At 49.3% G+C, this 14,752-nt stretch overlaps 1 protein-coding gene across 2 annotated transcripts in view; it reads left to right on the forward strand.

The window, feature by feature from the left end:
• Nucleotides 1–5,006: 5,006 nt before the first annotated feature.
• Nucleotides 5,007–14,752, forward strand: part of GLCE (glucuronic acid epimerase) — a 114,325-nt gene continuing 104,579 nt past the window's right edge. For both annotated transcript variants that reach the window (XM_075342874.1, XM_075342875.1), the window contains exon 1: nucleotides 5,007–5,085. The gene's annotated coding sequence lies outside the window, so the exon portion shown is untranslated. The remainder of the gene's footprint in view (nucleotides 5,086–14,752) is intronic.

Genomic DNA, 14,752 nt, shown 5'->3' on the forward strand with positions numbered 1-14,752 from the left:
TTGGGGTGTTTGTGTTTATTTACTTTCACTTACAGATTAGTAATGGGGGGTCTCATAGACGGCTCCCATCACTAATAATATGGCTTAGCAGCAGCTGTGTGCTATGATTAACCCCTTATTACCCCGATTGCCACCGCACCAGGGAAAATTGTGAAGAGCCAGCTAAAGTGCTGGGATTGTTGCATCTAATGGATGCGGCAATTCTGGGCGGCTGCCTGCTGCCATTTTTCGGCTGGGCCCAATAAGAATGGGTCGCACCAGTCTGATATTACCAGCCCCCAGCTGTTGGGCTTTATCTTGGTTGGGTATCAAAATTGGGGGGGACCGCACGCTGTTTTTTTTAAATTATTTATTTAAATAATTTTAAAAAAAAAAGAAAGCTGCATGGGGCCCCTCTTATTTTTATACACAGCCAAGATAAATGCTTGGCTAGGTGCTGCAGCCTGTAGCCATGGCTTTATCTGCTGGTATCATATATGGGGGTGGGACCCTACGCCACATTTTTAATTTATTTTACTGTACAATATAGACCCGCCCACCGGCGTCTGTGATTGGAAGCGTCAAACAGGCTGTCACTCAGCGTGGGGGGCGGGTCTGACTGAACCTATCACAGAAGCCGGTTGGCGGGGAAACAGTGAATATGGACTGAAGGTAATGAGTGGCCCAGGAAGTGAATAGCGGCCGTGGGAGCAGTTACAGCCACGCCAGTGACTCGGTAAGTATTAAACGCTTGCTTCTACCCCCTTGCATCGGATTCTGCTCTGACGCGCCCACGGGGTCCCTGGGGTTATTTGTCACTGGGCAAGTGTCGGTATGGGATGCCACAGCGGCCTGGTTCCGTGACCCTGGCAGTGTCAATAAAGAAGGGGATGATGGGAGTTGTTATTCGTGACGCCACCTGTGGTGTGCGGCTAGTTATTAGCCGCCACTGCGCAATGTCGCTCTCTTCTGGGGCAGATGGTAACGCAGCTTGGGTGTCGCAGCTCTCTAAAGGTAGAGGTTGGGCCCCAGGGAGGATGTTGGGAGTAGTAGTCGCCTATGGCGCAGGTGTAGCACCCCACGGGGCAGGTGCGTTTTACCTACTCGCCGCTGGGCTGTCGACTGTCATGGTCACGGGTGGCCTAGCCTGGCTCCGTTGCCCCGAGGCGTACAGAAGATGGCAGGTTTAGAGATGTTGGGGGTAATAGTTATGAGGTGTTTGTCGTGACGCCACCTGTGGTATGCGGCCAGGAAATGGGCCGCCACTGCTGTCGCTCTCCTCCGGGGCAGATGGTAGTAGTAGCCAGGGATGGTATCGCTCTCCACAGGTAGAGCGGGCCCCGGGGAGGATGATGAGGGGAGTAGTAATGGCGACGGGGAGCAGCAATACTGGTAATAAAGAGTCAGAATCTATAGGTGCGGTTCCAGGTTGTTTTACCTTTTGTACGATGCCGCTCACCCAGGTAATACTGGTCACTTGCTATGATGGGCTCCCTCGAACCCGAATCCCTTTAGAGATAAGTCCGGTTTGGTGTTCGGTGGGTTTCTCCTTGTATCGCCTCTCTGTGGATCCCTTGGCTTGAAGATACAAGGGGACCCTGGGTTTCATTAGATGTACTCTTATCCCTATCTGCAGGTGCCAAGGTTCCGATCTGGGGTCCGGCTTGAAGCGAGGCCCTGGATCCTATATGGCACTGTGCTGTCGGGCGCTGTGTGGACAGGGAAGCTTGAAACTTTCCCTGTCCAGGCAGATTCTGGAAAACCAACATGAAGTATGATCTTCCCTAGGGTCCTGCTGCCCTGTGTGGCGTTGATTCCGTGGGGAGCAGGTTCACTCTCCCCACGTCAACCGTGTGAACTTTCTCCTCTTTCCCACCAGAGCACTTGTGAGGCAAGTCTTCTCCGCTGCTCTCCTGCTGGAGAACCCACTAACTGTTGTGTTGGCTCCTGACTCCCCTTGGTGGCTGCTCCTCCCCCCTCCCAGGTTTTAAGCTAGTGGGAATGGGGCCCCTGTTGAGGGCATCCTGTAAATGCCTATCTGTCGGCGACCCCTTTATTACCCTACCCTAGCTCAGTCCCCAGTGGGAACAGGGCAACTTGGTGTGTATTTGAGTGTGTAATGGGGTGAAACTGGGACTGACCTCTTCAGGAACCGGGTTTAGCATTACACCTAATGTTGGGTGCAATACTCTGTGGCGATAGAAGCCTCAAGGGCGCCACACAGGGGCACGAGGATGCGAGCACCGGCAATGATGGGACAACACAGAGGTTGCAGTCAAGGTTCTTTACTCACTGAGATGTCACCGCCTTTGGAATGCTGGTGTTTCACCGTGATGGGCTTTAGCCGAGCCCGGATAGTTCAGAGGTCAAGGTCAGTGTTTCCTCCCGTGTGTCCTTTCCAGTGGTCTTCCCTCTGTGGCACCCCTGAATACATCAGGGTGCCACAGGGTACTGCATCCTTACCCAGGGTGCAAGGCCCACCCCCCATGGTTCCAGGTGCCCAAGAAGCCGATGTCACTCCCATCTGCACCACAAAACCCAATCACCTCACAGCAGTCACTGCCAGGACACACCAACGGGGTGGACAAACTGGAAATGGGCCGGCCACTGGGGGACTGATCAGACTGTGAGAGGGAGACAGAGAGAAGTGAAGTAGGCTCCAAGAGAGAAGAGAAGGAGAAGAGAGGAGCTGGGAGAGTGAGCTCCTGGGGAGCTAGGGACACTGGTTGGGTTGCAAGCGGTGATCCGGGTCCAGAGGAGTCGGGGACCGGTAGCAGGGACATTGGACGAGGCTGGACGGACATAGTCTTGGAGGACTGTCGGCACCAGAAGGCCGAAAAGAACTGACCAGTACCGAGCACGATGGGGTACAGGACCCTAGGTCAGGAGCCGATTCAACATCCTGGCAATTCACCTGTAAGGGAGAGGACCTCCAAGGACTTCCCTACGAGCTCAGAGGTTGAGGGCATCAGCACAACGAGGAGGACAGGGGTGTATCCAGACACAGTAACCTACTAAAGTCCCACGTGCCAGCCCTCAAGAGCACAGCTACACTACAAATAGTGAGCAGGGCCCCCAACAGCTTCAAGCCACGGAGACCACTAACGGACCACAAATTGTGCACGGAGGCAGGCTCCGGATCACTAAGTGACATCGGTGGGGCTGGGTACTTGTGCGAACTCCCGGCAGCGGCAGCTGTACACAGAGACTTTGGTTTACCTGCAGTGTGTGTGTCTCCTTTCTAAACCTCATCCAGCACCACGACTACCCACAGTGAGTACCCTGGTTCCCTGCACCCTGTCCTCCCAAAGCACCAACACCCTGAGTCCGGGGCCTTCCCTACCTGCGGAGGGACTGACACCTTTCTGCCCAAGACCATCTGCCCTGGTACTCCTTCCAGCAGAGGCGGTACTCCCATTACCGCAACCCGCAGGTGGCGTCACAAACTAATCCCCTGTAAATACCCCCTTTCACGGATCAAAGTGTCCGCCAAGCCGGGTCTGGGCCCCTCGAGCCACCACGATCCCGGATCCGAGCAGCCCAACCAACACCGGGGCGGTACACCTCCATCCCCGGCTCCTGGGCCGTGGAACAGGTCACAGGTGCCTGCTGCACTCCCCGCGAACCATGGGATCCCCCTTCTTCCTAAGAACCCAGGTCGAGCCTCCAGTTCCGGACCACGGGTCCCTTTCTGTTCGGTGTCCTTTTCCTGTCGTATGTTCCTGATGCCTTCTCAATTCTTTGCCTGGGTGCCGATCTGGCGCTCTCTTCTGTGTGAGATGGCCCCTCACTTCCACTGCAGGTGCCCCGCCTCCCGGGTTGCTGAACTAGTGAGCAAGAGGTCCCAACCCTCGTGATGACCACCCCTGGCACCTACCCTGTCCCAGTGACAGAGCTCCCGTGTTATGTGTTGGATGAGCACGGTGGTTTAGGCTGCTTTCACACATCAGTTTTTTGCAATCGGGTGCTTTGCAGAAAAAACGCATCCGTTTTTTTTTGCCGCCGGATGCGTTTTTTCCTCATAGACTTGCATTAGCGCCGGATTGTGCCGCATGGCCTTGCGTCCGTTTTTTGCCGGATGCGGCGGCCGCATGGAACGTTGCTTGCAGCGTTTTTTGTCTGCAGCGAAAAACCGCATTGCGACGGATCCGGCGCGATTTACAATGCAAGCCTATGGACAATGGATGCGGCGTCCTGCGGCAAAAAACGCATCCGGTGGCCGGATGCGTTATTTTCAACTGCGCATGCTCAGTATCATACTGGATCCGTCAAAAAACGAACGGGCCGCATGGAAAAACTTATGCAACGAACGGATCAGTTTTTTTCGCCGCATCTGTTGCATAGATTTTTGAGCCGGATTGAGCCTGATGCAAAAAAAAAAACCTGATGTGTGAAAGCAGCCTTTACCGGCGATGACCTCCTCCGTACCCGAGATGAATACTGCACCCCGGGTGAGGTGCAGTACCCTGTGGCGCCTGAAGCCGCAGGGGTGCCACATCTCTCTATAGACTAATATGGGGACCAGTATCCAGCCACATACCATCAATCCCCCGCCGACCTTTGGTAACAATGGCATTTTTTTTTTTATTTTTACAATTGAAATTTTAAGCTCGGTTATTTTAAGCCCCGGTCCGAATCCCTATAACCGTATGTATAGCTGGGCCGGCATCATAGCACATGAGCCTTCCTAGCACACACAACTGAACGTGCTCATTTTTCGCGCTTCCGTTTCAAAACCTGGCGGACGTAACGTATGATTCTGGAATCCCCGCCCAGATTTGCGGCTCATGCCTCGTTCTGGACTCGGCTCGCATCTCTGGGCGGAGACTCTCAGCTGCTACCTTCCAGGGAAGGTGTCATTATCGCCTTCTGATTTGTTGCTCAAGTAGGTGAAAAACCCACGTGAATGACGATCCTTACCACTTATTGGCTAACTGGGATTCATGGCTCTGTAAGTGATTGGACGCGCTCCTCACTGTGGCAGGGAGGCGATCCTGCGATTGGTGCATTATTTTCCTCTAAGATCAGTACGACTCGATCCAGGAGCTGAGGCCCGGGAGACAGAAGCGGATCCGGCGTAGTGAGCAGACCGGTCCCGGAGCGGAGGTTTGTGTTTACCGAGGCGGATTGCTATAGACGATCGATCACTGATCGTATGTACTAACTGATCGTGTCAATATCGGCTAGAGTTTACCAGCTGTATATCTAAAATAACGAGCTCTGCATGTCCTTATGTGCCCAGTGTGCACCGATCTCTGATTGCACCGATCTGACCATTGGAGTGTGGCCACCAATTTGACAGATTTGATAGTTTAGTTTGGAAATCTGCAAAAAAAAATCGTCTCCTTTCTGATTGTAGCTAGTGGCAGACTTTCCAGTGATCTTATAGATTCCCTGACCCTTCATACAATCTGCATTGTGCACGGATTGTGCCGTTTATGCAAACAATTTTTGTTTTTATTGTTACAATTCTTGGTAATCTATGTATGCTACTTGTCTGCCTAATTCTGTGCTGTGCACCCATAATGCATGAGATGGGGCTGTGCAGGAGTGATTGTTGTCAAAGCCATGACTGTGAACGCTTTAGGACCCTGGTCTGTCGTCCACGTCTGTGGCTGTCGGGCACGGCCCCTTCTGATTAGTAGGTCCAACTCTGCTTCGTTGTTGCTGTGAGACTTCAAGGGATGTTCCATTAGTCGGACACCCCCTTCTTAATCTGAAAGTTCGTCCCCCATTAACATAATAACACTTCTACTCCCCTCTGGTACCGGCCCTGTTCCAGCAGAGTCAGCACTCGCTTTCCTGGGGGTCAGAGGAGGTTGTTACATTGCATGAGCCAGGCCCCACTACCATTCACCGCTGGCTTTACTGTCCCCGCCTTAGGACCTATCACATATCATGTGTAAGGGCTAGTGATGGGTGAACTTGCAGATATCTGGGATCAGCAGGACTAACTGGACTTAAACAAAAATAACAAAAAACGGTTCTGGCCCGTAATTGGTCCCGGATTTCTGGCCGGACATCAGTCCCCATATATCTCTATGGGGAACACAATCCGGTGATTAAAAATGATGGTATAAGGGTTAGGAGCAGGCGTGCTGTACTTACCAAGGCTACGCGCGGCTATACGCTCTTCCTGCGTCCACCCATTCCCTTCCAGAGCCGTGTTATAGGTTCATGCATATGCACTGCTTTTTCCGCCCACCGGCATCTGTGATTGGTTGCAGTCAGACACGCCCCTACGCTGAATGACAGCTGCACATAGCGTCTGTGATTGAAAGCAGTCAGACATGCTGTAACTGTGGGTGGGGGCGTGTCTGACTGCAACCAATCACAGACGTTATGTGTGGCTGTCACTCAGCGTAGGGGCGTGTCTGACTGCACCCAATCACAAAAGCTATGTGTGGTTGTCAGCGTGGGGGCGTTTGATTGCAACCAATCACAGATACCGATGGGTGGGGAAAGCAGTGCATATACATGAGCCAAATGTGTGGCCCCAGATGTGAATGAGGGGCCGCGAGTGCTCTCCACTGAAGATCGCAGCTGCCCATGATCAGGGTTCAGGCCGCTGCCGTCTTTCTTCTGTCCTCCCTGTGGAGAACACTCGTGACTCTGCAGCAATAAAATGACATGCTGCAGCTGAGGAGGCCGCACCGCAGGTCAGTTTACGCTGTGGGAGAAAAAAGTAGAGATGGCAGGAGATTTCTTGAAATCCCATCCACTGTGCATGTACTGTACAACGCAGCGTTTTGGATGCACCAAAAACCACGTGGCCTCCAAAACGCTGTGAACCCTGATCGTGGGCACGCAGCCTTTAAAAAAGGGGAACATTTGAGCAAAAAGGGAATGATCAGAGCAAATTGCAAATGTGTATTTTGATGCAGAGACCTGCAGAAAATTTGCAGAAGTAACACTGGCCATACGCATTAGGGCACATTCGGACGTCCATGCACACTGGGGTCAGTCCATGATCAGACCAGGTCTCCTGACCAGAGTGCCTCATGTATGTCTGAGGCTGCTGATTTTGGGGCAGGAGACCCGAGGTCAGTCTGTGATTGGACCGTTGTGTCCAATGTCTGAATGCGCCATTTAGGTGTCTGTTGGCGCCACCCTCATTTATATGGACATTAGTGGCATAATCCAGTGTCTTACCGTGTCTCCCATTCCTCAGACAACACTGAGTCTTCACAATTGGATCTCAATGTTATTCTATGGGGTCGTGCACATGTCCGTTTTTTCTTTTTTTCTTTCTTTGACTGGGTCGGTCTGAGAAAAAGAATTGCAGCTTGTCTGTGTTTGACCCAATTATTGGATCACACTTGGCCGTGCAACTCAATGAGTGTGTGGAAAATATCAGAGCGCACTCGGATGACGTCTGAGTGCAGTCTGATTTTCATGAGCTGACACCGTGAAGAAGATAGAGAATTTATTTTTCTCCATCTTCTCATCCGAGACAATTGGACCTGTCTATGATCATACCCTGATCAGACTGTGGTTTGCCTAATCGGCCCAATTCTCTGGGATGACAGAATATGCGCTCGTCTGGACCCGGCCTTACATAATAACCTGAGGACTTTGTAATCTTGTGTTTCAGCCACATTAGGCAGAAGTCAGAGAATTCAGCTGCAGGCCGCGGCTTCTCTGTCATCTCACATACGATCCCGGCTTGTTGGGACGTGAGGTTACTATAGAATTAGAGATAAATTAATCATGGCTGGGACGCGTGTTCACTGCAAGTGGTCACAAGTTCTCTCAGGAGCTGAGCAGTTGGAGTTAATAAAAATGAGGAGAAAATAATGGGGTTGTTGGAAGAAACCAGGCTCTGCAGAGCCAACTCTGGCCAACAAATGAAGGCAGATCCGCTTGTTGTCAGTAGTGCTGAGGTTCCTAGATGTCTTGACATGTCATAAATGGGGTACAAGGTTTGTCACAGCATGCCCCTTCCAATTGTTCCCGTTTACAGGAGCCATGATGGATATGATGCATTTTAAGTGTCTATAGTCCGTTCCCACCAGGAGCTTTTGAGGAGTTTTTGGTGTGGCAGAATTTCTGCACCTATTGTGGTTTTTACTTGTGTTTTTATCATGTTTTTTTATGCTGTTTTGTCTCTCTTGTTTGTATGTCATGTTTTAAATAAAGCTGCTTTGATTTTCATACTTCCTGGTATTTGGCTTTGACAAAACTTTATTGTTATACCGTATTTTCCGGATTATAAGACACACACACACTTTTCCCCCCAAATACTTGGGGTAAAATGGAGGTGCGTCTTCTAATCTGGATATGGCTTACTGGAGCGATGGTGGTGAAACGGGGTGACAGGAGGCAGGGTCGGCAATACTGAGGGCTCGGAGGAAGGTGTCACTGCAGTGGAGCTGCTCAGGAGGGTCACAGGGCAGAGGGTCGGCGATGCGGCGGGTGCCATTGATCTGACAACAAGCGTGCCCAGATTGCCGCAATGGACTTCAAGAAAATGGCAGTGGAGTCCTATCTGCGTGCACGCCGCCTCTGCGGACATTTTCTTGAAGTCCATTGCGTCAACCGCGAGCGATTCAATGGAGCTTGCAGTCCACCGGCAGATCAGTGGTGCCTGCTGCCATTACATCCCTGAGCCCGCAGTACTGCTGATCCTCTGTCCACTGACCCTACTGAGCGGCTCCCCAACCGCCGCTCCCCCTGGTGACATATTATAAGAAATTATACTTACCTGTGGGGCAGTCTGGTGCGATGGGTGCCGCTGCTCCACAATCTGGCGCTTCCTCTTCTGCAATCTCCAGCCTCCTTCTACCAGCCCAGTAAGGATGACGTGTCCTACGTCATCCACAGAAGCTGACATTGCAGTCCTGCTTAGGCACATTTTGATCTGCCATGCTGAGGGCAGATCAAAATACTGTACATGCGCACTACAATGCTTTGATCTGCCCTGAACAGGGTAGATCAAAGTGTGCCTGCGTAGGACCTCAATGTGTCGGCTAGTGTGCATGATGTAGAACATGTCATCTACACTGAGCTGAGTAGGAGGATGGAGATCGCAGCAGAGAGAAGGCGCCGGACCGGAGAGCAGCAACACCCATTGGACCGGACTTCCCCCTAAGTGAGAATCATGAAAGCGTTTTTTACGTTATACTGAGCGACCAGGACTCATATATCCAGTATTCTGGAAAGCTGTATATAAGGGCTCACTGGTGGTGGCCGCAGCTTATAGGAGGCAAGTCTGGTGACAGGTTTCCTTTTAAAGGGAATATGTCACCACTTTGGCCTTTTTAATCTGTTAATATGGGCATACAGGTTATAGAATGCTGCCAAAATCCATACCTTTATGTCTCATATCAGATGCCTTGTTGTGGATAAATCATCTTTTATCACTTTATGTAAATGAGCTCTTCCAGACTATGGACTGGATGCTGCCTAGAAGATAACTCCACCTACACAATGAAAAAACGCAAGTAACCTAATTTACATTAAAGGTGCAGAAAATCTTCAACATCCAAGACTCATCCAATATTCATTGTGGGAACGCAGCCTTAAAATCGCACATCAAACCAGTTCAATTACTCTTTGAATAAGTGGTTTCCCGTTACTCTTGGAATGAGCTTCCTATTTTATTTGATGTTCACCGGGTAGATTTGGAATGAAGGCGGTTATCTCACATGAGAACCATAAGTGTCAGAGAAACGTAGGTCTGTTTTTTTTTTTTTTTTTTTGGCGCCTGGGCCCCTGCATCCACCGTTCCGACTCGTTTTACCACCAGTGGGTAGAAAGGCGGTGGAGTATTTTTCCTCACTTTTTATGTATACTTGCTAAGAGCCAGCACATGCTCTGCCAGCTTTCTACTATATAAATTATGCACACAATTTTTTTTTTTCTTTGTGAAAAAAATATATTATGTTGGTGCATTCCACCTGAAAAAGCTGCAAAAGCCGCCCATTAAATAAATATTGCTTTTACAGTAATGTGCACAATTTCCAACTTATGTGACTCTTAACCACTTCAGGGATTGTAAACCCTGAAGCGGTTAAGGAGAATCAGTCAGCAGGTTTTACTGTTTAATGTGAGAGCAGCGTAATGTAGAGGCAAAAACCCCCTGATTCTAGGGATGTGTCACTTACTAGGTTATGTTGTTGTTTTAACACAATGAGTGTTTTATCACCAGGAGATTATCACCTCAGGACTAGGTCTCCCCTGCAGACCAGTCAGGCTACCCTGTGTAACCCGTCCCCCCTGCTTGGCAATATCCTGTGTACATTGTCCAATCAGTGGTGTGGGCGGGGTTATACACAGCTCAGCATTCTGACACTACTACATCTATAGCAGAGAAAAGGGGGATTTCATGAAAGCTATACCAAGCAGTCCAGTAAGTGACACATCGCTGGAATCAGGGTCTCAGCTCCTACATCCTGCTGCTCATAACAAAAACTTGCTGACAGATTACCGTGGACACAACTAAATGTTTGCAGTGACTGTAAGGCTATGTGCGCACTAGAGCTTTTTACCTGCGGATTTACCCGCGGATTTGCCCCGGAAATTTCTTGAGAAATGTCTGCAATCTTTGTGCAGACATTTCCCATGAAATTCAATGAGAAAAAAAATAGTTGTGCGGATTTTTCTCAAGAAAATTTCTTGAGAAAATGTGCATGTCCATTAATTTCCGCAGGTACCTGCGGTATTCCGGGGGTATTCCGCAGGTAGCAATGATGTGCGGTATACCACCGGAATAGCCGCGAATTACCTGCGGGAATGCTCATCGCTGCCTGCGGTTTTGCAGGAAGCGATGTCATTATGCCAGGAAGAGGAGGCGGAGCAGAGTAAACACACGTCACACTCCCTGGACGCCGCACAGAAGCGCTTCCGTGCGACCTCCAGGTGCCCGTGCAGTCTGTGTCCTGCTCCGGCCTCGCGGCTGCCTGCACTGCAGGGTGTCAGTGTCTGCCCGCAGTGTCAGCAGCCTGTCACGCTGCAGCGCAGGCAGACACTGACACAGGCAGACACTGACATCCTGCAGTGCTGGGAGCCGCGGGGATGACGATCGCTGCTGTCAGGAGGTGAGATCATTACCTGCTGTGACGATCTCCTGCCTCCTGACGTCAGCGCTGTCACTGCTGTCTATGCCCGTCTCGCGAGCGGCCCGAGACTGTCACTAGCGGTGACGTCACGGGCTCTCGCGATACGTCTGACAACGCGGCGGGCATAGAAGTCAGTGACAGCGCTGACGTCAGCAGTACAGGAGATGATCACAGAAGGTAATGATCTCATCTATGCTCCTGATGGCAGCGCTCGTCATCCCCTGCAGTGACCTGAGTTGACCTATTGATGTTAGCTCAGGTCACTGCATTGCTCTCCCAGCCAATGGGGAACATTCTGTTCTTCATTGACTGGGACAGCGACTATGGTATGGATCGCTGTTCCCCCCCCCCCCCCCCCCCCCTTATTGGATTACGCCGGACGTGGAATTGATTGTGCTCTTTTCAATAAATTGGTTAAAGAGGGAATGTTTTGGGGAGTGTTTTTTCAAATAAAACTTTTTTTTGTTGTCTATTTTTTAATTATTACTAACTGGGTTGGTGATGTCGGGTATTTGATAGACGCCTGACCTCACCAACCCCAGGGCTTGATGCCAGGTGACATTACACATCTGGCATCAACCCCATATATTACCCCGTTTGCCAACGCACCAGGGCGCGGGATGAGCTGGGGCAAAGCGCCAGGATTGGCACGTCTAATGGATGCGCCACTTCTGGGGCAGCTGCGGCCTGCTATTTTTAGGCTGGGGAGTGTCCAATAACAGTGGACCTCCCTAGTCTGAGAATATCAGACCCCAGCTGTCCGCTTTACCTTGGCTGGTGATCCAATATGGGGGGGACCGCACGTTTTTTGTTTTAAATTATTTATATAATTTAAAATAATAGCGTGGGGTGCCCACTGTTTTGGATTATCAGCCAAGGTGAAGCTGCCAGCGGTGGTCTGCAGGCTGCAGCCGTCTGCTTTACCCTAGCTGGCTACAAAAAATGGGGGGACCTCACGTCGTTTTTTTTTTAATTATTTATTTATTTTATGGCTAAATACAAGGCTAAGCACCCTTTAGTGCCACATGAAAGTCACTAAAGGGTGCCAGCTTAGAAAATGCAGGGAGGTGGAACATTATATAGGTTTTTCTCATCTATCTATCTATCTATCTATTCATCTATCCATCTTTCCCTCTATCCATTATCTGTCTATCGATTATCTTTATTATTTATTGCAGGGACAAACCTGCGGTAAATCCGCGGCAAAACTGCATGCGGATTTGGTGCGGATTTTTTCCGCAGGTCCGGAAATCTTTCACTGGCAGAAGTTTCTCAAGAAATTTTCTTGAGAAACGTCACATTTCTAGTGCGCACATAGCCTTACATGAGTTTTTATGCCTCTTGGATAATTTTTTTTGTTTTTAGCTAAGACAGAAATTTGTTCAGTGCGTGGCTGTTTTTGGAAGGAAGACTTCGTATATATGTCAGGTTTTATTTTAGTTCTCTGGCCCTCTCGGCACAGTGAAGGATCTGTCTTGTTCGCTTCCAGTCGTTCTGCCCGCCATGGTGTGAATGACCTCACATGGTAAATATCACACTTGGCTGTGGGCGATGGGCTGGAGCTGCTCCGCTCATCTGGGTCAGAAATCATGTTTCCACAGCGGCTGCACGCTCACTGAACCATGGCAGAAAAATACTAATGGCTATTTGTCTGTAAGTAAAGCCTTTAATATGGCTGCCATTATGGCTTCCTGTCAGACATGGTGGCCGGCTTTCTCTGGTCCTTTGAATAAGTTTTCATAGTTCGGATATGGTTTTGTGTCAGACATTTATGGTCTGAGTATAAACCGCTATATCCTAAACAGTGAGAGGTCATGTGACCTGAACTGGACCGCCTCATGTACGCCTCCAAGGCTGGTTCGGAAATAGCGGTCCATTCTCTGACAGTTAGATGTGTATGTGCACACAGCGCCTTGTAAGTGCCGGTGTTCCCAAATCTTTATTTTTATATCCCAGGAAAAGACCTGTCAGGAAAACTCTGACAGTGCTTTTCCCTTTTTAGACTTTTTTTTTTTTTTCTGATGCCTTTTAGTGTCTTTCACATTGGTGTTTGTGTTTTTTTTTGTTTTTTTTTCTTTCTTTCATTGAAGGGGTTGTCCACTACTAGGACAACCCCTTGTGGTTCCACTTGTTTCCTCCCAGTTAAAATAAAAGGACCTGTACGCTCCTCCCATTCTGCCGCTGTTCCAGCGCTGTCTGTAATCGGGGTTCGGGCCTCACATGACATTGTGACATCACACAAGCCTCGCGCCTAATCACTGCCGACTTCTCTCTCCCCGCCTTCGGATCAGATGAGCGGCAGCGTCACTTCCTGTTAACTCAGTTGATTCGAAAGCCTGACAAGAGAAGTCAGCAGTGATTGGACGAGAGAGCTCTGGAACGGGAGGAGAGTATGGGGTCTTTTATTTTAACTGAGGGGAAACAAGTGGAATCAGAAGGGGTTGTCCTAGTAGTGGATAACCCCTTTAATTGTGAGCGCCTGCCAAGCAGAAGACGCCACAAGAATATACTGGTGACTTTTTAATTGTATCGCTTGAAGAGGTAAAAAGAAACATATTAGGAGAACTCCTTTTATAGCTTAAGGGTTTGAAGGTGAAAAAAATTAGGTTAGCAAAAATCTTATCCCGCAGATGTCCACGAGAAGTGTCCTTTAGGGCATACACGTGACAGCCGAACATCTGGAGACCGTCTCCTGACACTGATATCTGACATCAGTGTACCTCACCTGTAGGTTACAACAGTTTAGCTACTTGACGTGTTACATAAGACTGGGCCTGATTCATCTGTGTTTTGTTTTGTTTTTTTTTGTTTTTTTCTAAGTTCTTTTTCTAAGAAACAAAATAGCTAGCACTAAATGTGCACTGCAGCACTAAAAATTCCAACTGTACTTATTATAAATTTGAGATTTTTGGCAAAAAATTGCAAATTTCTTGAGCTACCCCGCCACGTCACGGCAAATCTCATTTGGGGCAGTCCTAACACTAAAATATTTTTATAAAATGTGCCATACGGCCTCACATATGAATAGTAGAACTGCTCTCAGCAGCACTCACCTGGTCTATTTCAATCCCGTACCCATGACTGAGTCATGGCTGTGGGCGGGACAGGTCCAAGCAAATGCTGCATGAAGTAAATAGCCTGTGGACAAGGCCTGATGACTGAATGTGAACAGTCACCAATCGCCAAAATCTACGAGGCCGTATGGCACATTTTTTAAAAATATTTTAGTGTAGGACTGCCTCAAATGAGATTTGCCGTGACATGGCGGGGTAGCTCAAGAAATTACAATTTTTTGCCAAAAATCTCAAAATTTTTATAATAAGTACAGTTTGGAATTTTTAGTGCTGAAGTGCACATTTAGTGCTGGCTTTTTGTTTTTTTCTTCATTGAATTGGTCGGTGGCTGACCCCCACCTTGCTATGCACCCCAATTTGCGATGTATTCCACCTGTCTAGATTTTGGCGGTTGGTGACTGTTCACATTCAGTCATCAGGCCTTGTCCACAGGCTATTTACTTCATGCAACATTTGCTTGGACCTGTCCCGCCCACAGCCATGACTCAGTCATGGGTACGGGATTGAAATAGACCAGGTGAGTGCTGCTGAGAGCAGTTCTACTATTCATATGTGAGGCTGTAAGGCACATTTTATAAAAATATTTTAGTGTAGGACTGCCCCAAATGAGATTTGCTGTGACGTGGCGGGGTAGCTCAA

Source organism: Anomaloglossus baeobatrachus, chromosome 4, assembly GCF_048569485.1.
Source record: "Anomaloglossus baeobatrachus isolate aAnoBae1 chromosome 4, aAnoBae1.hap1, whole genome shotgun sequence".
Taxonomy (NCBI): Eukaryota; Metazoa; Chordata; class Amphibia; order Anura; family Aromobatidae; genus Anomaloglossus; species Anomaloglossus baeobatrachus.